Here is a 21,989-nt window from a genome sequence, read left to right on the forward strand (position 1 = left end):
TTCCATCCCCTCTGGCTCTGACATTCCTCCCTATTCCTCTTCTGAAAGTTTCCCTGAGCCCAGAGTAGAGATACATGATGGAGACATCCTAGTTACGGCAGAGTGTTCCAAACTTTTTCATTATCTGTACAATGTCTGGCTGTATGGATCTTTGTACTTGTTCCCATCTGCAGTAGGAAGGAACTTCCCTGATGATGGATAAGAAAATCACGGCCAGTAAGTAAAACAGAAAGTCAATGGCAGCCAACTTATTGCTACTTTTTGATGTTTTTTAAACAGAAGTGTCTAGTTTTACTCTCGATACCTGGCCTAGGTGCCTAGTCTGAGGTGTATGGTCACCCAAGCAGTGTTGGGTATGGGTTGCATCTCTTGGAGTAAGCCTTTAGTCAAATCAGATATTGGCTAGTTACTCCAATAAGTGGGTGTCACCATTGCACTAGCAAATCATGCAAGTGGGTCACCATTTTAGATCAAAGGTTTTGTGGCGCGCTTCGTGTTTACATTTCTCCTTTGGTAGCAACTCCTGTACTGAGGAGGCTAGTAGATATGGGTGAAGGGTCTGTTCAGGCACCACCTCAACTTCTCCATGTTCAATGAGGTGTCCAGGTGTTGTTATAGTCAATGAGACCTTGCCTTCAGTTTGAGGAGAGCAAACTACAGTCTTGGCAATAGCCTGGGTAGTTTGGGTTGTTCCCTTTGGACAACTAGTCAATGAGATGTAAACCAATCATGACAGTGGAAGTCTCATTTGGTTACAAGTAACATCCAGTTGGGGCTGTCTCCCTATTATTTGCTGATTTCATGTAGATATGCCTTATTCACACACACACACACACACACACACACACACATGTATGTATGTATATATATATATTTTTTTTTTTTTACAAAGTTTCTATTGCATTAGGTTTTCATACTTACTACTTCTTAAATGGCCATTAATTTCAGCTTTCTCTCCACATTTGTCTCCATTCTCTTCCTCTTTAATTCCCTTCCTACCTTGATCCTCCTGTTCCATTTCCCTTAACTATTATATATATATATGTGTGTGTGTGTATATATATATATATATATATATATATATATATATATATATATATATACATATTTCTCTTTTCTAGGGAGATCTATCTATCCCCCTATTTCCTTATGTTATACAAAACTTCTGGGGTTCTATAAATATAGCTTGGTTTTCACTTACTTGACAGCTAATATCTACATCTAAGTGAATATAAGCAAATAAACCATAAATTTCTTTCTGGGTCTAAGTTACCTCACTCAGGATGATTTTTTTCTAGTTCCACCCATTTACCTGTGAATTTGAAGATCTTGTTTTTAAACCACTGATTAATATTCCATTGCATAAATTTATTATTTTTTCTTTTTTCATTCTTCTGTTTAGGGGCATCTTTGTTGTTTCCAGTCTCTGCCTATTATGAATAGAGCAGCAATAAACATGGTTCAGGAAGTATATCTGTGGCAGAATGAAGCATTCTTTGGATTTATGCCCAAGGGTGATAAGTAGAACAGGATCTTGAGGTGGATTCCCATCTTCCTGAGGAGCTGCCACATTAATTTCCATAGTAGCTGTACAAGTTTGCACTCCCATCAGCAATGGATAGGTGCACCCTACTCCACATCCCTGCCAGCGTGAGCTGTCATTTGTTTCATTGATCTTAGCAGTTCTTAAATATGTAAGATGAAATCTCAAAGTAGTTTTGATTTGCATTGCCCTGCTAAAGAAGAATGTTAAACAAAAATGTTAAGTGTTTCTCAGCCATTTGAGATTCCTCTACTTAGAACTTTCCATTTAGATCTGAACCCTAATTTTTAATTGGGTTGTTTGTTTTCTTGACATCTAGTTTTTTTAATTCCCCATATAATTTGGATATTAGCGCAATATTGGGTATGCAGTTTGTAAAAATCGTTTCCCTTTCTGTAGGTTGCCATTTTGTCCTATTGACGGTGTCCTTTGCAGTATGGAAGCTTTTCAGTTTCATAAGGCTCCATTTATTAATTGTTGATTTTGGTTCTTGTGCTAGCAATGTTCCATTCAGAAAGTCAATTCCTTTGCCAGGGAGTTCAAGGCATTTCATTCTGGTTTTATGTTATGAACCTGGTTTTATGTTGAGGTCTCACACACACACACACACACACACACACACACACACACACATACACACACACACACACACACACACACACACACACACACACACACACACACACACACACACACATACATATATATATATATATATATTTGGTCTTGAGTTTTTTCAGGGTGGTAAGTATGGATCTATTTAAACTCCTCTACGTACAAACATCCAGTTTGACCAACACCATTTTTTGAAGATGCTGTTTTTTTCCAGTGTGTATTTCTAGCTTCTTTAACAAAAATCAGGTGTTCATAGGTGTATAGATTTATGTCTATTTCTTCAATTCAATTCCACCGATCAACTTTCTTTTGTGCAAATGCCATGCTGTTTTTATTACGCTAGCTCTGTGGTACAACATACTGTTTTCACATTCATTCTGTTAGTCTATGTTTTTATTGGGATAAATGAGACCATTGATGTTGAGAGATATTTGTGATCAGTGTTTATTCCTGTTATTTTGCTGTATTTGTGTGTGTGTGTGTGTGTGTGTGTGTGTGTGTTTGCTTCCCTTCTTTTGACATGTTTGCCTGGGATTATTTTTTCCTGTGCTTTCATGGTTATAGTTAATCTTCATAAGTTGAAGTTTTCTTTCTATGTACCTTCTGTAGGGCTGGGTATATAGATAAATACTGCTTAAATTTGGTTCTTTCATGGAATGTCTTATTTTTGCCATTTATTGTGATTGAATATTTGCTGGCATTGTCATTTGGGCTGGCTTCTGTGATATCATAGTGTCTGCAGCACATCTACTCTGGCCTTTCTGACTTTAGAGTCTTCACTGTGAAATCAAGTGTTATTCTCAGAGGTCTGACTTTATATATCACTGGTCTTTCCCCTTTGCAGTGTCTAATATTCTTTCTCTGTTCTGTATGTATGTTTTGATTCTCACATGCCAAGATGAATTTCTTTTTTAATACAATACATTTGGTATTCTCTATGCTTCTTGTTCTTTGATAACCATATACTTCTTTAAGCTAGGGAAATTTTCTTCTATGATTTTGCTGAGAATATTTTCAGTGCCTTTTAGCCGGGATTCTTTTCCTCCCTTTATTCCAATTACTCTTAGATATGGATTTTTTTCATAGTGTTTTGGGTTTCCAGGATGTTTTTTTGCCACAATTTTTTGTTTGTTTTTTATTGTTTTAGAATTAACATGTTCTTTTACTGTCACATCTGTTTCTTTTCTGGTATCTTCATTGTCTGAGATCGTCTCTTGTGTTCTGTTGGTAAGAATTGTCTTTGAAGTTTCTGTTTTGAGTTCCTCTGTTTTTCACTTCCAGTCTTCTCTCAGTTTAGGTTTTCTTTATTGATTCTATTTCTTCATCCAGGTCTTTAAGTGTTACATTCATTTCTTTGTAATGTTTCCTTATGTATTCATAGATTTCTACAAGGGATACATTTAGTTCCTATTTAAGGGCATCCACTACATGCAATAAATCTTTTTAAAGATCTTTGTATTGTGCTTCAGCTAAAGTATTTTGTACCTGTGGGGTAGGGTTATTGAGTTCTATCTAGTGCAGACATATTGTCCTGACTGTTATTGATTGTGTTTTTATTCTGGCCACTAGGCCTCTGGGACTGGGGAGATTGGAATTCTAGGTGCTAATACCTGGTTTTGTTTTTGTTGGCTTGGTGTTTTCTCCATTGGTTTCTTTTGCCCACTCTGATTCATAGGAGGGTGTAGTGTTTGTGTGTTGCCTGGTAAGGAATTCTTCTTGGATCCTGCTCTGTATAGCTGCTGGGGGTTCCAGATAAAATGTGTTTCTAGGTATTGGGAGATGATATTTAGAAATGAGGATGGGCTGCGATGGGTTCTGTGGAGTGAACAGGAAAGAGGAAAACAGGATGTTCCACAGGGCTATATCTAGTTCGCTGAGAATGGGGGAAAAGAGAGAAAGCAGAGGTCATAACATGTAGTATGCTATGGATCTGGAGATGAGACACACTGGGGACAGTATGTGGAGGAAGTGGGGTGTGGTGTGGATAAAGACGTAAAGCTCACCTACCTTCTTTGCTAGCCTGCTTGCTTCTCTGCCAGGCTTAGCTGACTGGTTCCCAGGAATGTCTGCTGGAGTTAGAGGCCTGGATAATAGGAACAAGGTTGGAGGGGGAAATCTGTGTGATCCACTGGTGGTGTGGCCAGCAGGGAGAGAGACACAGCCCAGAGAGATGAAGACGTGAAGTTAGCCTACCTGCTTTCCTGGCCTGTGTGGCCTGAGGCTTCCCCCCAAAAAGTTGCCTGCAGGAATTGGAGGTTGGGATAATGGGATGAGTGATGGGATGGAAGTATGGAAGGGAAACGCTGTATGACTCACTCAAAGTGGGCACAGAGAGGATGGCGAGGCTGCGGGAGGTGGGCTGATACAACGAGGATCAGACCTGGGGCATTGGATTTGAAGAAGAGGAGGGAGAGATAGATATCTGCACTATGCCACATGCTTTTCTGTGGTTTGTTTCCAGAATGTAATCCTTAGTTTTAAGTTCTTTGTACATCCCAGACACTCAGTTTGGAAAGACTCCTACCCCTAAGTTGGGTGCTACCTCTTCATCCAATTAATGGTGTCCTTTGCCATACTGAAGCTTTTTAGTTCTATCTAGTCCCGTTTACCAATTATTGGCTTTTATTTCCCAAGTGACCAAAGTCTTATTCATAAAGTTCTTTCCTATGCCTATTATCTTCGAGTCTACTACCTACCCTTTCTATACATTTTAGAGGTTCAGGTTTTACACTGAAGGCTTGATCTATTTGGAGTTTATTTTTGTGCAGATTGAGACATTAGATCTAGTTACCTCTCCTGCATGTAGATAGACTGCAGCCCCACAGCATTTGTTGAAGACACTGTCTTTTCTCCAGTGTGTGTGTGTGTGTGTGTGTGTGTGTGTGTGTGTGTGTGGAGAGAGAGAGGGAGAGAGAGAGAGAGAGATCTGTTGACATGTCTCTTTCTGTGACAGTATCATGACATTTTTATTACTGCATCTCTGCAATTTAACTCGAAGCCAGACATGGTGATAATTCCCACAGTATTCATTTTGTTTGGTTATCCTTATTTTTTCTGTTTTTGTTTTTATCACTTCCAAACGTATTTTAATATTAGTATTTTTTTTCTATCTGTGAAGAATGGCTTGAGAATTTTCACTGAGATTGAATCTGTAGGTTGGTTTTGGCAAGGTGTGTGTTTTCACAATGTTAAGTCTTCTGATTCCTGGGCATAGGAAGCCTGTTCACCATCCAGTGTTTCTATCAGTTTCCTTCTGCAGCACCTTAAAGTTTTCATTGTATGAAAATGTCATCTCTTTGGCTAGTTTAACTTCCTTATTATAGTCTAATAATGTGAAGAGGGCTTTCCTAATCCACAGTGAGTAATACTTACCTACTTTAAACACACCAACACTCATGTAATATATTAATTACCGAAGCTAAATCTTGACTAAAAATTAAAGCAACTATTATAGAATTTAAAAAAAAAAGATTCTGTAGTTCTAATGTTGGCACCAATCAGATATGAGTTTAGATCATCTATTGATTTGCTGTCATCTGTGAGATCATATCAGGAAGTTGGTCAGCTCAGTGGATTATTATGGGACTTTATTAAACCTTGTTGCACATAGGGTCTTGTTTGCCTTTGGCTTACTCTTTGGACCATCACAGACCCTGCCTTCCTCATAGTGTGGATGGACAGTGTGGTAGAGAGTGCATTTGATGGCTCTGGAACCCTCCACCCCCACCCATCCACACACAGATGACTTCAAACAGACACAAGATTTATGTGTGCAGTTCTTGGTAAGAGTTCAGCTGAATAAAGATTTCTATACCCAAGAAATAAATAAGCTAGTTGATCTCAAGGCTTCCTGTTACTAACAATTTCCTAGAAAAATATAAGCTTGGCAACTTTTAAAGTAGAAAATCATCTCTGAATATCAAATAATCTTTTGTTCATATAGAAACTGATATTCTCACATGAAGTGTCAGAATGTAGTGTTTAGTGTCAGATTTAAAAGCTATTATTTCAACCGCACATGTCTGTGTCTATTACTTTATGCTTGCAACCAAATGCAACCAGCAATTTTGCACGTCAGCTCTATAAAATCATGGGTTTTGAGTCTTGAGGAACTCAAATTTGTACAGTGAAAATACAAAGAAAATTTCTTAAACATGAGAATAACCTCTAACAAATTAGCAAATAAGAGTTTATAGAGCAGTGGCATTTCCTTAGGGAGAAATTGGGGCATATTTGATGTTTTTTGTTTCTTTGTATTTATAACCTCTAGAGTAGTGATGACTGATAAGTTGTGAAATATATCCAAAAACAGAGAAAAATACAGAATTTGTCTATCTTCTAACTAAGGAGGAATGATAGGAGAAACAAGAGGTTTAAACACAAGAATTTGATACTAAAATATTGAATCAAAGACTTGGCCTATGAGATGGCTCTGGGACTAAAGGTAATTGCCACCAACCCCAGAGAACTGAGTTTGATCCACAGGACTCACATAATGGAAGAAAAGAACTAATCCCTGAAAGTTGTCCTCTGACTTTCTCATGCACTGACCTCCCCTCATAATAAATGTAATAAAAATTAAATTAAAAATATACCATTATTTTGGTATAGTTATATATTTTACTTTAAAATTCTCATACATGAATTATACTTTTTTATTTCTGTTAACCTTTTTAAAGTATATTCATAATTAATGTTTTCTAAAGGTCTACCTATAAACATCCATACATAAACATCTGTACTCATTTGAATATCAGTAGACATTTTAAAGGCATGTATTTTCAGGTATCTAGTCTCAGTTACCAACTCACAGAATGAAAAGAAGGTAAGATACATTAGTAACAAAATTATCCATCATTTATAAAGTATAGCAAAACAGGTTTTGTTCATGACAACCACAATGGATTCAAAGGTCTTTGCAGTGCAGTGCTGGGAAAAGACTGTCCTCAACTCCAAATAGTTCATGGTGAGTGAGCATTCACAGCGAAGGAGCAGGGTGGGTTCCAAGAGATGGGAAACCACATCACCACATCAAGAATGTTAGAGTTTAGGGATAAATGAACCTAACTGCTGAAGACACACCAGGTGATGTGACAATGTTTGAGAGTGGAGGATAAGAAACCTGGCCAGGCACCCAGGTGATCAGATACGGAGTGCGGAGTGTAGGAGGCAGTTCTTGCTAAATGAGATTTTTATAAGGGAGCACACAGATGGTCCTAAGAAAGTTTGGTCAAGAAAAGAATCTCTGCCAGATTGCAGTATGCTCTAACAAGATGCAGTGATGGTCGTGTGTGCATGTTTTAGGAAGAGGATGCGGAGCTATAAGCTTAAGGCACTTGTCAAGGAATAGCCCAAATTTCAATTATATTAGGACTACCAAAGGTAGAAAGAGGGAATGGAATGGTTCTTTTGAAAATAAGTGTGTTCTTCTTTCTGTTGTGCTGACCTGGGAGAACTCAGGTTGGCTGGATGCTACTCTGAAGTGCAGCTGCTGGATGTCAGGATGATGTGTACCAAGCAGGTGAAGTCTGACTACAGGGGAGATCAAGCTATGACTCCTTCCAGTCTCCAGGGCTGTGCTTAAGGGGTGAGGCAATGTCGATGTTTTGGGTTTCACTGCAATTTAGATCGTCCATGCCCTCCTGCCACAAGACCATGGGACCACCACTGCCACTGCCTCTGCCTTTTGGGATGTAGTCTTGCATGGTGCGGGCCAAGGAGATGGTGTTCAAGGAAGGAGTGCTATTTGAGTCCAGACTGAGAAAGGGCTGCACTGCCCACACTACAGGCCTCACGGGCCTGCTCTCATGGCTGGAGCCTTGCTCAGTATGGAGAGCTGGTTCCTGCAGAGATGGATACTAGGGGCAGCAGTAAGGCAGGGGCCCATGGCAGATGGAGCCAGAGACTTGGGAGGCACAAATCAACAGAGCCACAAGTACCCCTGGACAAGAAGCTGAGCTGGGCCAACATCAATGGTTTCTGCAAGCAATTCAACAAAGACTTTGAGTGGCCCCCACTTGCCACCTGCTTGATGGCCCAGAAGATCCAGTACCCATAGGAGTAGGAGGCCATCCAGGCCTTGATGGCCAGCAACAATCTGGCGAATTGAATGGGAACAGGAGATCTGGCCCTGAGGACATGGAAACAGGAGCGCTGTCCTTGCCCTGAGGACACGGGAGCAGGATAGCCAGCCCTGCCATGATGATACGAGAGCGGCGGGGGTGGGGTGGGGTGCGGGGGTGGGGGTGAGCAGGCCCTCCTCTGAGGACAAGGGAGTGGGCCCTGATCCAGGGCTCTGAGTCAACCTCACCCCAATATCTACCCCATGTATGATCTGCTGGAACACAATAAGGGTCGGACCTGCAGATTCAAAAATTAAGAATCTCTTGACACATGGCAACAATGGGATATCCGACAGCAGTCCCAGTGAGGATCTGGTTACGATAGTGCAGACCTCAAGCCAGACCCATGACTCATAGCAATGAACGTTTGAAAGTAAACATATGTGGACAAAAGGCTTTACTGAGTGATATACTACAGCTTCTGTGACAAGGAAAAAAAAAAAAAAAAAAAAAAAAAAAGATAGGGCGACATGCCCAGAGGACAATTTGAGGTAAATCATGCTGTCGTTAATTAAACCAATTCTGGCCCAAATTCCAATACAGCTTTTTTGATGAACTAAATGAATTCGGGTAATGTCATTGTGAAGCTCTTTGAACTTCGTAAGGAATGGTCCGTTTTTAAAGCAGTAGTGACTCTGTCACATTCTATCATCTCAGGCCTTCAGAGAGGCATATGAGAGTTAAAGTTTAAGGAACCTTGGAAGAATCACAGAGTAAAGCTTAAATGAACACAGCCATAAGTTGGTGGTGTATGAACGTAACTATCCCTTCCCAGAGTTGCCAACTCTGAGCCTGGCTGCTGGGGTTGCTTATCCCTTTTGGCATTCTGTTGGACTAAAGAATAACAACAGTTGTCATGTCTTAGTCAAAGAGAAGGCACATAAACAAATTAAAAAGGAAAAGCATAAACTGTAGGATATAGGCCAACATCATATATACCTACATGCGTGAGTGTGTGTGTGTGTGTGTGTGTGTGTGTGTGTGTGTGTGTTTGTATTTCTCTAGGATGTAAATGGTGAGGACAACCTCCTTGGGTGCCATCCCTCAGGCACTCACTCCCTTGATTTTTGAAACAAGGTCTCTCATTGACCTGAGCTTCACTAAGTAGTCCAGGGAGCCTCAGGGATCTGCCCATGTCTGCCTCCCAACTACTGAGGTGAAAAGGACGCACCATCACCCTTGCCTTGTCCATGTGGGTTCTGGGCATCAAAATCAGGTTCTCATGCTTACAAAGCCAGTGCTTTATTAGCCAAGAAATCTTCCCCAGACAGACCTACATTTTTCAGTGACAAAAATTTGGCCTGTTCACAATGGTCAATTCCATGACAACTTTAGTAGTGACAGTTGCTGACACTAAAATTACATAGCGCAGTAGAATATCAGTGAAGGCTTCCACACTTTGATGCTTTTCCATGTAGCTTAACTGTGCATCGGAAATTGCTACCCATATTTGCCTTAGCAGTTCAGCTGCATCAGGTATCTGGGTCTAAAGACTCAGCTTCAATCTGCTTCCTCTTGATCTGCAAGGTCATCACTGTCAGGTAAAGCCACTAGATAGATGCTTTTCCATGGGATTTGGCAAAGCATTCATCCCCTGCTAGAAGATGAAATTACTTCCAGCTGGATCCCATCTTCTGAGGATGGAGATTAAGCTGTGAATTGAATCTTGAGAGGGTGTCAAGAGACCCAAAGCCATGGTGAAGATGTTGCGAAGCTTTATTTTTTATATCTCACCATATACTCACCTCTCCCTGCTCCCTCTCCCATTCTCACAGCTCCCCTTTCTCTCTCTCTCTCTCTCTCTCTCTCTCTCTCTCTCTCGCACTCAAATCTTCTGTGCCTCAGATTCAGTTTAACTCCTTAATAGATGCTCTTCTGTCACCTACATCCTACATCTTAGATGGGATACCAGCCATGATCCTACCACTAACATTTTGCTAATTGCACAGAGAGTGGGAAGCTTGCGAGGGAGGCACAGTTAGCTTCACTAGCCTTCCACCTACTTCACATCTGCCTTTGGCCTTGAGTTTGAATGTTGTTATCTCTGGTTCATGGGATTTTTGTCCATAACAGAGTGCCTGGAGATAACCTTCCACTGACAAGTAGGTGGTAGTTAGCCAGCTATACATTTTCAGTACTGGATTTAAGTTTATAGCTGAACAGTAGACACATTAGTTTGAAAGTGAAGGCAGCAGTATTTATATAAGAGTAGTTGCCTGTACAGAAGCAAAGAGGCCTGTATTGTTCAGACTACAGTAAGAAGAAACTTAAAATAGCCTCAAATATAATAAGATGCCAAGAAGATTGGAGGCATGTGCTTCTATTACTGTTCAATGCTCAGTTTCAAATAGCAAAGGAATCTACCTCCACACCTACCTCCCACATCTAAACAAATTTAAAGGACTGATATGGTGGGGAGTCAGAAAAATCTCTCAACCAGAAGGTGGAGTAATGAGTCAGAATTAGAGAGCACATTGGCTCCCCCCACTTCAGGAAGGTTTTCTACTAAGCAGGGATTGGGTTATATGGGTGAAAAGTATATATAGTCTATACCTTTAACCATAGTTTGGAAGCCACAGGTGTCCAGATAATCAAGATGGTTGTATGGTTAGTTGGAAGGATGAAGACTCACTCTTGCTTCACAGAAACAGGCATCAGATGCTGGGTTCCAGAGCTTCCAGTAGGAAGGGACTCAATAAACCATTCTGCTAGTAAAGGATTTAAGTGGCCAGTTGAACTTGTAAACTCTGTATGTCTTAAATGACTGGAGGTCATTTACCTTGGTTTTATAGAGGACAGAGTTGTAATTAATAGTTAATAAACAACTTTTAGATTATGTTTTCTTAAAATGGGTGGCCTCTTGTTAACGTTTCAAATTTTTTCTTTTTTGTTCTTATTTTTTGTATTTAATTAATTTATTCAGATTACATCTCAATTGTTATCCCTTACTTGTATCCTCCAGTACCTCCCTCCCTCCCTCCCTCCCTCTTTCACCCTATTCCCCTCCCCTAGGTCTGTGACAGAAGGGGACCTCCTCCCCAACCTTATGTTCACAGCCTATCAAGTCTCATCTTGGTAGCCTGCCTCTCCTTTTTCTGAGTGCCACCAGGCCTCCCCACCAAGGGGAAGTGGTCAAATATGGGGCACCAGAGTTCATGTCAGAGTCAGTCCCCACTCTCCACATAATTGTGTAGAATGTCCTGACCATTGGCTAGATCTGAGTAAGGGTTCAATATTTACTGCATGTATTGTGCTTGGTTGGTGCAGTGGTTTGAGCACAGCCCCCCGGGTCCAGATCTGCCCATCATGATGTTCTTCTTGTAGGTTTCTAGGGCCCTCTGGATCCCTCTATTTCCCCATTCTCCCATATTTTTATCGTGTAGAGTCCCAATAGGAAGTCCCCACATCTATCCCAATCTCCTGATAAGTGAAGGCTTTCATGAGATATCCCTTTTGGGCTAGTGTCCAATTACAAGTGAGTACATACCATGTGAGTCTTTCTGACTCTGGGTTAACTCAGTATGATCATTTCTAATTCCATCCATTTGCATGCAAGTTCCAGGATTTCCTTGTTTTTAACAGCTGAGTAGTATTCCATAGTGTAAATGTACCGCAGTTTCTTTATCCATTCTTCAACTGAGGGATATTTAGGCTATTTCCAGATTCTGGCTATTATGAATAAGGCTACTATGAACATGGTTGAGCACATGTCTTTGTTGTGTGGTGGAGCATCTTCAGGGTATATTTCAAGGAGTGGAATAGGTGGGTCTTGAGGTATCCCTACTCCCAGTTTTCTGAGAAAGTGCCAAACCAATTATGAAATGGGGCTCAGAATTAAACAGAGAATTCTCAACAAAGGAGTGTTGAATGGCTGAGAAACACTTAAATAAATGCTCAATGTCCTTAGTCATCAGAGAAATGCAAATTGAAACGACTCTGAGATTCCATCTTACACCCTTCAGAATGGCCAAGATCAAAAACTCAAGTGACAGCACATGCTGGTGAGGATGTGGAGAAAGGGGAACACTCCTTCATTGCTGGTGTGAATGCAAACTAGTATAACTACTTTGGGAATCATTTCAGATTTTTTTTTCCTTTTTTTTTTTTTTTTTTATTAATTTATTCTTGTTACATCTCAATGTTTATCCCATCCCTTGTATCCTCCCATTCCTCCCTCAGATTTTTAAATATCTAAAAAGTGTTTGAAGTTAAAAGCTTGTTATCGTTTCACTAATTCATACAGAATGCCAAAATGGTAGAAAGCTCCCAGGAGAAGAAGGAGGGCGACCGGGGGCTTAGCAGTTAATAGCACCTGTTGCTCTTCCTGGAAGTCCTTGTTTGGTTCTTAGCATCCATCCACACAGAAGTACACAGCCATCTGGAACTCCTGTTCTAAGGGCTCCCGTGCCATGTTTGGTCTCTGTTGGCACTGGATTCACATGATGTACATACATGCAGGCACCACACCCATACACATGAAATAAAAATAAATTAATCTCATTCTGAAGAAAGAGAACAAATGATCTAGTCTAAAAGAACGCAAACACAAAAATTAGGCTTGCATTGCATAGGAAAAAAAAAAACAAACAAACAAACAAACCCACTTTGTTGTGATCCAACATGACAAGAAGTACATTGTACTGAAAAATAACTATATAACTATAATATATGTGTGTCTCACACTTAGATAAACAATAGATTGATAAATGGCTGATAAACAGATACACAGATACTTAGCTTATAACTAGAAAGGTTTTCTTGAGTTTTAATTTAAAGTATAAATCCTTTCTATATAAAACTTCACTGGAAACATGAAAAGAATATAACCATATGGTAAGAAATAGTTTCAAAGCCTCCTTGAAACATGAGTCAGTTAAAGGTATTTAAGTGGGAATGCAAGCATTTGAGGACAGCAAACATTTTCTTCAGGATCTATTGCCTTTGAATGACAGAGTCATTGATTGCTCTTTCCCATTACCTGACACAATTATATGCACATGTCCAGTGTCAAATATATGTTTAAATTCTTTTGAAAGACCTTGGAGCTGTTAAAATTCTGACTCTGTGAGGCTCACTGGTAACATCACAACATTCGGCTGGGGGTAATGCGCCGTTAGGCATCTGTGTTTGACCACTGTAACCACTTTAAGTTCTATCCTAGCAGCTCTGCTAGGCACACACTCACACTTTATGTCATTGAACCTTTATCTGAGGTTTTCTGTTTGTTCTGACAAATGAAGGTACTAAGGTTCACGGAAGTTAATCAAATTGTAAAGAATCCTTAGCTAGCTGGGCTCGGTGGTACATGCCTGTAACCTCAGCACTTGGGGAGGTAGAGGCAGGAGACAGATCTCTGTGACTTTGAGGCCAGCCTGGCCTATAAAGTGAGTCCAGGACAGCTAAGGCTATATAGAGAAAACCTATCTTGAGAAAAAGAAAAAGAAAAAGAATCCTTAGCCATATAAACATGAGTAAAATGAAAACATTTTTAAATATCAAAGCTTATACTCTTTCCATCTGTTAAGGAAGAACAAAATGTCTACCCAGTGGGAATCTGTATTTTCCCAGACCCAGTACTAGAGACCACTAATTGATCTTGGCATATTCTTTTGGCTAATCCAGAGCTGCCCTGAGATTTGACTCAACCTGATAATTTAGGTTCAAATTTCTAATTAATTAGATATGTTATTGCAGTTGAAAACTCTGGGTCAACTCTACATAAGTATGTCCTGTCACCTTATTCTGAACACATGATAAATGATTGTCCTTTTCACTGAAGTCTCAATCAAAACACAGGTAAAGAGCATAACTATTGTGGGCTTTATATTTGAAAATTATAAGACAAAAATAAAGGGAAAAATCAATTTTTGAAAGAACCAATTTTATCCTTAGAATTCTATTTGTGTAAAGGAATGTTGAAAAGATATTCAAATTTAAAAGTGGCCCTAAAATTCTCAGAGAGAAAATTGTGTTTAAGAAGATGTGTAGGAATGTTACTTGAGCTAGGTGAGATTTACATGGACTTAGAGACTGGAAATAAACCAGAGAGAAGCCACTCAGGTATTGCATTCTCTAGAAAAAAGAGAAAGGAATGGGCTAAAAGAGAGGAAGAGAAAAAAGCTAAGAGAGAAACTGGTGTCTCAACAGAGGGAGACATGAGAAAGCCACTTTATGAATTGAGGTGTTTCATACCCTGGTAGTTTAAAGAAGAAATGCTCCCATAGGGTCAGAAATTTGACCATTTGGCCCCCAGGTGGTGGTACTGTTTGGGGAGTTAGTGGAGCCTTTAGGAAGTGTAGCCTTGCTAAAGGATGTATATCCTGGAGACATGCTTTGAGAGCTTGGCCTATTCTGCTTCATGTTTGCACCATGTGCCATACCTCCACACACCATGATGGGTGTGCCCCATGCTACATGTAAGCCCTCCAAACCTCTTGTCTTCAGTATGATGCCTGGGTTGTGGTATTTTATCACAGCAACAGAAGAGTAAGTAACCTTGCTAATTTCGAGAGAAACTGCTGGTGGCCTTGTTTTGTTTTCCATGGTGTCCTGGAAAAACAAAATAAAGTTTATGTCAACTTTTCACAATCTAGAATCATCAGAGAGGAGGTGCTAGAGGCCTCCTTAGCTACAAAGACTCCATCTTGTATACAGTCTCCAGAAACAGTTTCAGAGTCAAATGTCCCGGACTCATCTGGACTACAATGTCTCACTCTACACTTCTCTGGTTAGCACCCAGTCGGACTGAGACCCAACAGCTGTTGAATGATCTCTGATTGATTGGCCTCAAACTAGGCCAAGCTATCAAGGAAGATAGTTAAGATACCAAGTATGTAATATGATGTGAAATATACAATGTATGCATGTATCTGATTAGATGCCTTGAACCCCAAACTAATTTGTGGGTTTTTTTCCCTTTAAATAGTTGCCCTGTTCTACTCCATGCCACACGGTTTGGATCCTAAACCCAGCCACCTCCATGATAGATCAGCTTTTGCATAAAGATACTTTTTTTTGGCTCAAAGTTGATTTTCATAGTGGATTATTTCTCAAATTTTAGGACCCTAACAGAGGGAGCCTCAATTGAAAAAATGTCTACATAAAATCAGGCTATACGCAAGCCTGTAGGGCATTTTTAAAATAGAGTGAGTACCATTCCTGGGGTTGTGGTTTTGAATTCAACAAAAAGGCAGGTTGAGCAAGCCATGATAAGCAGTCTAGTAAGCAGCACCGCTCTATGGCCTCTCTACCAGCTCCTGCCCCAACTTCCTTCAGGGATGGACTGTTAACTGGAAGTACAAGCCAAATCAGCACTTTCCTCCCCAAGTTGCTTAGGTCATGGTGTTCCATCACAGCAACAGCTATCCTTACTAAGACTCCCCTTAACCTTGGATTCTACCCAAAGCAGAATGTGAAACATGTCTTATGGCAGATAATTCTAGAAAACAGAATTGAAAAAAACAATAAGGCTGAGTGTGAAGGGGAAAGCTCTAATGAAAGATGCATTAGCCACTGGCTGTTGCTATAGGCGAACAGCATCTAACACCATGTGGAATCGTGTAAGAGACTTTGTCAAACATATTTCAAAGTTTTCACCGGTGACCAGAAAGATGGGAGTGATTTTCCTCTACATTGTAGCTACAATGGGATGAGAGTTATTTAAAAAGCCAAATGTCTCGCTCTTCTGGCCTCTGCCTGGGCTCCTTCAGTGCTTTGTCCTGACTAGGCAGAAGCTCCAAGGTAGTCAAAGAGAGATTCCACATGACTTAGAGATGGAAAGATGGCACTAGGCATGTATCCAAACATGCTGACTGTGTTAATAGCAGGAAACCAGGAAAAGGGGTGAGGGGCACCATGAGCATCTGCTATGTGCCCTAATGTCCTTTCTTTCCTGACTGTTTTAATTTCTTTGGATTCTATTGATTGTAAGCACCGTACTTGAAACACGAGAACCATTTTAAAGACATTAGCTCTCTATTATTCATTTCCAACTCTGAATTTATTCTTCATTTTGATTATTTGAACTTTTGTAGCCAACCAGGGAAAAGCACATTCCTCTGATGGGAAAAATAAGTCAATAAAGTTTAATGTTTCACAACTTTAATTTAAGAGTCACTTTACAGGAGCTACCGTTCTTGCAGAAGACCTGAGTCTCGTTATTAGTACCCATATTGGTTACCTCAGAACCACCAGTAATTCTAGCTCCAGGGAATGGGTCTGATGTCCTCCCCTAGCCTATAAAAACTCCTGTACACAGGCACACACACACACACACACACACACACACACACACACACACACACATCAGCAATGCACCTTACCAAAAGAATCTATTTAATATGGAAATATTTAGTTATTAGCTAATATATTCATAGAAAACATTCTGAATTAATTAGGTGATGACAATCACAATTCTATTGCTTCAGTTTTAAAAAATACTAGAAGGTAAAGTGCCTCAATTCTTGTTTTAGTAGTAATAATTTTAATTAGCATATAAAATGATATGTAAATTAAGCCTAAGACATTTGATCATTGTGTATTTTGAGTAGTTACTAGGCTCTTTTTGTTTTAAATCTCATTAAGATGTTCAGCAAAGCTAACAAATCTGGACCCAGAGGGGCCTACAGAGACTGATGCACCAACCAAGGACAATGCGTGGAGAGAAGCTAGATCCCTGTTCAGATGTAGCTGATGGGCAGCTCAGTATCCATGTGGGTCTCCTAGTAAGGGGAGCAGAAGATATCTCTGACATGGATGCTGGAGCTCACTAGTTGATCATTTCCCCCTGGTGGGGCGGTCTTGCCTGGCCACAGAGAAACAGAATGCAAGAAGTCTTAGCAACACTTGATAGGCTCCGGGCAGATGGTAGGAGAGGGCTCCCCCTTTCGAAGGACTAGGGGAGGGGGGCAGAAGGGAAGAGGGAAGGAGGGTGGGAATAGGAGGAGATGAGGGGGCAGGTTACAATCCAGATGTAATGTGAATAAATCAGTTTTTAAAATATGTTTAACATTTTCAATTTAAAGAGACTTGATGTGATAGCTTAAGAAGTGGCAGACACACAAATTAATCACCTCGGACAGTGAAGTTTCATTCAACTTTCCCTTCTGATTTGGTGAAGAGGCCTGACACTAATGGAAGCTATACATTGTGTGAGCCAAGGGAACCTCTTTGGGAACATTCTGCCATTGACAACCATTTTGAAATCAACACTACATTTCTAAATCGGATTAAAAGACTTGTCTGCATCAAATGCTTCACCAAAGAATTATTCTGCAGTTCTGTAGCTTACTTCTGACTTCTCATTTTCCCCAAAAGAAGTTATGAATGCTGTATTTCTAAAAACCAGCCCTAATTAAATAATGTTAGAACCTGAACAAATTGATAATAGTATTTTTGTTGTGGTATTATGGAAACATCTACTTTTGTTTCCAAAATGTTTTGTTTCCTCGGCTTAACTAGCCATTATAGTGGATGTGCTTGTGTTCGATAGGACTCTATTTCTTCGGCTGATCAAAAGCAGATGTCTCTAGGTCACACATATCTCACACTATACATAGTACAGTTCTCATCGCTGCAAAATTAAAATGATAAGACACGAGGAATATAAAACAAATGTAAAAAGCAAGATGTGTTTAACGTGTCGACATAAAAATAAGAAAGGGAATTATGCATAAAAGCTAAAGACAAGATGAAAATAAAGAAAGGATTAGACACAAGAAACACAGATGGGTAAATACAGGAGAAAAATCTTGAAAATACATAGCAAATGATAAGTGTAAAAGAGCTGAAGTGTTTGCATCGGCAGCTATATTTAACTTTGTCAATGAAACCATTAAAGTGAAAGCAACTGTATTTAACTTATTTTAAACCCAGTAATCATATACATATGTATGTGTGTGTGTGTGTGTGTGTGTGTGTGTATAAAATACTGATTTTTAAGGTATAATTTAAAACAATATACAATTATATTTTTATATGAAATTTTGTCTTTCTCAGTAACATTCTCCTGCATTGTCCAGGTCATTAAAATCATTACAAGTAAATACCAGCTCGGACAATGACTTAATTTGTGATTGCTTCTTCTTTATGGGGTCCTTTTCATTTATTTATTTCTTCTCTACATCATTTGGTCTAGAGGAAAAACAGATAAAGACAGAATTAAATGGCGGCTTTGGCATGCTCAGCCTGAGACTCTCCTAAGTCCTGTGTCCTAATACAGAACACTTCAAAAGTGCCACGGGAATATTTCCCTACCTTGGAAGGCAGGTGTGGGGCAGAGTGAGGGAAATAAAGAATGTATGGGAGGTATGCCAAGTGTGTTCTGAGAAGCAGTGAGCAATCTCTTAAAGACAGAAGGTGCACGAAGATGGCAATCACCTAAGTTAGACCAAGACTAGCAACTATGAAGGGGCTTAAAGATCCGCTTATATCTTATGACACTGCCATCCAATTTTGTATGTTTGTCTGGCATTAAATGGCACAGTGTGGACAGACAGGGTAAACACAGGAAGCGCTGAGAGTACACCTGCCAAGACACATGCTATACATGTTAGACACCTCGGAGAGAAGGCTAATAGAACTTCAAACAGGACACTTGATTTGGAAACTACGGACTTAGATACCCTAAACAGGGCATATCAGGTGACATCTGAACTAGTTATCAGGCAAGCATGACTGGATTTGATACTAACAGATACTGAAAATGGCTATTTTACTTTTAAAAGAATGAGGCAGGTAAGATACTCTGTTTCAGGTATAAATGGATATTTTCAGTGATGTGAGTTATGGAGATACATTTCTGAGGTCCATAGTCTAGTGGGGGGTGGGGGTGGAGGTGTCACTGCCAGAATGGAATATTGAAGGTGTCAGTACAAAACCATTCACCACTGCAGGAGAAGAAATACAGTTTGCAGAGTTTCAGGCAGTTGCACATGGAAATGATGACCTATACATAGCAAAAGACAAGTAAAATGAAAATCAAAAACCCCATCACAGATTGTTGAAGGCTACAACACAAGACTTGCCTAAGATTTTGAAAGACAAAAATCTCAAGTTTATGGGTGAATAAAATGAATTTTGCAGTTTATGGAAAACTTGGCCATATGTATTTATCTATAAGTATGTTCATATGTGATTTCAGTGGTGAGTAAGCCAGTGGCAGAGCTGCTGCAGGATAATTGATCACACTGTGAACCCTGAGATTGTGTACTAGGAAGCCTGTTTCCAGTTGTGGTGTGGCTCGGCTCTAGAACACACCTTTAACCCAAGAGCTTTCTGTAAGTAAGAGATAAATAAAGCCAACTATAGGTCAAGAGGCAGAGCAAGCAGCCAGTTGACAGTAAACACAAGAACGAAGGACATTGAGTTGAAGAGCAATTAAAACTAAGGCACCAGCCAAGGACAATACAGGCGGTAAACTTTAAACCCATACCCAGATCTAGCCAATGGTCAGAACAGTCTCCACAGTTGAGTGGAGAGTGGGATATGACTTTCACACGTACTTTCACACGTACTCTGGTGCCTCATATTTGACCATGTCCCCTGGAGGGGGAGACCTGGTGGCACTCAGAGGAAGGACAGCAGGTTACCAAGAAGAGACTTGATACCCTATGAGCATATACAGGGGGAGGAGGTCCTCCTCAGTCACAGTCATAGGGGAAGGGAGTAAGGGGAAAATGGGAGGGAGGGAAGAATGGGAGGATACAAGGGATGGGATAACCATTGAGATGTAACAAAAATAAATTAATAAAAAATAAAAAATTAAAAACAAAAACAAAAGACAGAACAGAGCCTGGTGGAAAATAAATGTGAGGATCCCAGCCAGGAGACGATTACCTTCCTCTACAAATTCATTAAGGGAGCTTGTCCTAAGAGCTATGGCTTTAACACAGCAAGGCTTGCTAACCTTACAGAGGCACAGAAAAGCAAGAGAATTTAAGAAGATGAATCAGTCACTACAACTGTTTCAGGAAGTCTGACTGGCTAGTGAAAGATCGACTATAGACACTGGTATCCATAGGTTGCCGGCTTTGAGTAAGGAACTGTAGACTACATTGGAAACTGAGTCGGCTTTTGACAAAGACGGTAAATTTAGATAAAATTATGATCTAATAAACTTTATTTTTAGAAAAATGTAGAGAACGAGAAAGGGTCTTTTCCTTTTGGGATATCAGCTGAGTAGGAAAGCTGGGTGGTCTCTCTCTGCCTCTCTGAGCTAGCAAGTTTTCACCCCAGCATCTAGCTCCTGAATCTTTATTGATAAAATAAAATGTTTGGGATTTTATTTTAAAAACAACAGAGAACTTTATTAGTCTCTCTTTTTATTTTCAAAGGAATTGTCCCACTGCACAGAATGGAAACAGGGCTGGGGGAATTAACACCTGAGAATCACACATGGGGAGAAATGATGCTCTGAAAGACAGGCAGAGTTTTCAGTTAAGAGGAAAATTTCTATCTTTAATATTGTTTGATATTGAGAAGTTTTTAGTTAAAATATATTTACCCCATAAACAAAAGATATTTTAATATAGCTGTGTTTTATACATCAAAATTACTACTTTTCCCATACAGTTTAAGATTATATTCAGTTATACTTTTCATGTGAAATACTGACTTTCTTGGTAACATTTCTCATGTGTTGTCAAGGTCATCAAAACCATGTTCAAGCCACACAAACAATAATTAATGCATCCAATTGTTTATTCTCTCTATTCCATTATTTTTATGTTTTTCACGTAATATTTGTTTGTTTGTTTGTGTGCACATGTGTGTGTGTGGCCTTTGGGCCCAGCAGAAGGTGTCAGATCCCCTGTCACTGGGCACTAGGCAGTTGTGAGCCACCTTATCGTGGTTCTGGAAACAGAGCTCTGATCTTGTACAGGAGAGGAAAGCATTCTGAAGCTCCATGCCATCTCTCCAGTCCCTGCTACTATTTTCCTAACACCATTTAGTGCAAAGGGGAAAGATACAATGAAAAGCTTAAGAGGTTGCTTTCTAATGTTAAAGTGTCTGTTACAAAATGTTTGGCTCCAGCCTGATTTGGATTCCACACCATTCTGCTTATGTTACATGGCTCTGGATTTTGACTTATCAAAAGTTTGCTTAATATCTCCCAATGTAATAAACATAAGGTCAGACATAATTGATTTATATACCATTATCTCTCAAATGTGGATTTTCTATGAGGCACTGTGAGCATTATGATGCTTCCTTCAAATAACTCCATTGGGTTTAAGACAACAACAACAACAAAACAAACAAACAACCCAGAGGAACACAGTGAGTGCAGCAAGGATTTTGGTGCAGGCAAATGACTCATACATACAACATAGGACACATAGGGAAGAGTTGGAGTGAACTAACTTCTGCTGCCAACAGTTATCTATGTGCTAGGAAATTCTGAAGTGATGATGTCAGTAGTGAGATATTTATGTCACAGTGCAATAACATATTTTGCAGTTCTTGCTATTATCCCCAAGGAATATTATTTTTAGGGAGACCATTCTTTCCTTTTTGATTATTATAATAACAAAGCCTTTGAATATTAGCCTGAATTTTCCATGCCAATTCCTGTGAATAGAAAAGGGCCTTCTAGATAATGTGTCACTTATAAGAAACGTGCCTGATTTATGTTCATATCAGGGTTTTCATATTTAGATGACAACTCATGGACTACGTTGTCATGTTTGTAGACTAGACATTGAAGACAT

The sequence above is a fragment of the Acomys russatus genome, chromosome 27 (assembly GCF_903995435.1).
Source record: "Acomys russatus chromosome 27, mAcoRus1.1, whole genome shotgun sequence".
Classification (NCBI taxonomy): Eukaryota; Metazoa; Chordata; class Mammalia; order Rodentia; family Muridae; genus Acomys; species Acomys russatus.